The sequence below is a fragment of the Micropterus dolomieu genome, linkage group LG21, assembly GCF_021292245.1.
Source record: "Micropterus dolomieu isolate WLL.071019.BEF.003 ecotype Adirondacks linkage group LG21, ASM2129224v1, whole genome shotgun sequence".
NCBI classification, from domain to species: Eukaryota; Metazoa; Chordata; class Actinopteri; order Centrarchiformes; family Centrarchidae; genus Micropterus; species Micropterus dolomieu.
Window position 1 is genome coordinate 34,373,109 of NC_060170.1, and position 1,802 is coordinate 34,374,910.

General features: G+C 38.1%; 1 protein-coding gene and 1 long non-coding RNA gene across 2 annotated transcripts in view; both read left to right on the forward strand.

The window, feature by feature from the left end:
* The window catches only part of LOC123960356 (scavenger receptor cysteine-rich type 1 protein M130-like), a 549,618-nt gene that overhangs the window by 331,332 nt on the left and 216,484 nt on the right, over positions 1-1,802 (forward strand). The window lies entirely within an intron of this gene.
* On the forward strand, positions 745-1,793 carry LOC123960225. The gene is made up of 3 exons (XR_006822469.1): positions 745-865; positions 1,498-1,527; positions 1,680-1,793. It is a non-coding gene; the product is annotated as an uncharacterized LOC123960225 (long non-coding RNA).

A 1,802-nucleotide genomic window follows, 5' to 3' on the forward strand; every position in this document is an offset into this window, starting at 1 on the left:
ACTGTTTGGGAATTCACTTTAGTAAATTTACTTAATTACACTTCACGCCTGGACACATTTCTGTGTAATTCTTCTCTGCACTAGAATAAGTAACAGGTGTGAGAGAAACAGCTGCAGTGAACCTCCTGTTTCTGTGAGTTTAACATCTCGTTGTCGTTCATCTTGCTGTACTTAGATTTCACAACTTGCAGGTGTGGAAACATGTGATGGCAGACAGGATGGAGCTCAGTGTTATGGAGCTTTGGGAGGAACTGTGGTCCTCCAGCTGATGGACAGCGCCTCAGAAATATATAAATACCAGCTGTTAATCGATAGAACAGTAATACTTGCAGGGAGAAAGAATCTGATTCTGTCTAATTTGATGGAAGACAGATTCTCATTTACTCCCAGTGATGGAACATTTAGGATCAACAGACTGAGCTGGACTGATGCTGGTGAATATACTCTTGAAATCTTTGATTCAAATGGAAAAAGATCAGAGCAGCGGACTCTACATTTGATCATTCGAGGTAAATAACTGTTTTTGCCCAATGGACAATTTTGTAGCATTAAAAATACATCATGACAAGTAAAAGCTCTGCCTTCAAATGTTTACTTAAGTAAAAGAACACAAGTACCTACAAAATATAATCAGAGCAGGCTATTACAAGTTAAAGTAAGCCCATTGTTCCACTCTACATGATACCACATGGTGCTGCTGTGGGATAATACACTATAGGAAAAAGGAGGGAAGTGTGTTGCTGTTGCAGTTCCATGTATGCCATGTTGGAGGCCATACCTTGCTTCTGTTCAAAAAATCAGTAACCATCCCAGCCCATCCTGAGTCCTTCTACACATTACACTCACAGTCCTGACGCATTACCATGTAAGTAGCATGTTGATGCCAGCAACTTTAATATTCATGTAAAATCTGAATCTGAAAAGTAACTGCTAATTATAGCTGTAAAATAAATGTAGTGAAGTAAAAAGTAGTATGTTTCCCTCTGACATGTAGTTGTGTATAAATCAGCATGACATGGAAATAGCAAGCAAGCAGGTTTATTTCTACAGGAGCTTTTATAAACAAAGTGCTTTACAGAACTGAAGAGGAAAGTACAAATACAAAGATACTTCAGAGAGAAGAAAACAAAGAAATAAAATGAAATCAATAATTAACAGACAAGATATTAAAAACAAGATTGAAACAGTAAACATAAGTTTGTCAAAGTGCTTTACAGATGCAAAGAAACAAATACAAATTAAAAGTACTCCAATAAAGTACAGGTACCTCAAAACTAAACTTTAACGCAGTACTTTAGTAAATTTAATTACTTACACTTCACGTCTGGACACATTCCTGTGTAATTCTTAGCTGCACAGGAATAAGTTCACGTTTTGCTAACAGGTCTGAGAGAAACAGCTGCAGTGAACCTCCTGTTTCTGTGAGTTTAACATCTCGTTGTCGTTCATCTTGTTGTTTTTTAATTTTTTTTTATAACTTCTTTTCACAACTTCCAGGTTTGGAAACATGTGAGGCCTCCACTGAAGGTAAGGAGACGGGCATGATAGTGTCCATTAAAACCTGCACCAGATCACACCTGCCAGAGATGAATCATAGCACTTCACTAAGTGAAAAATAACTCTCCTGTCACAGCTTGACGTCAAATGTTTGTGTGTCTTGTGAACGTTTGTTTGAACAGATCGCTCCCAGCTCATATATGGCGTGCGAGCAGCTGTGGTGATTCTTTTATTAACTGGAATCACCGTCTATTTTCTTTGGAAGAAAAAGAAGTACCAGACAGCTGAAGGCTCTGCCGACCCTC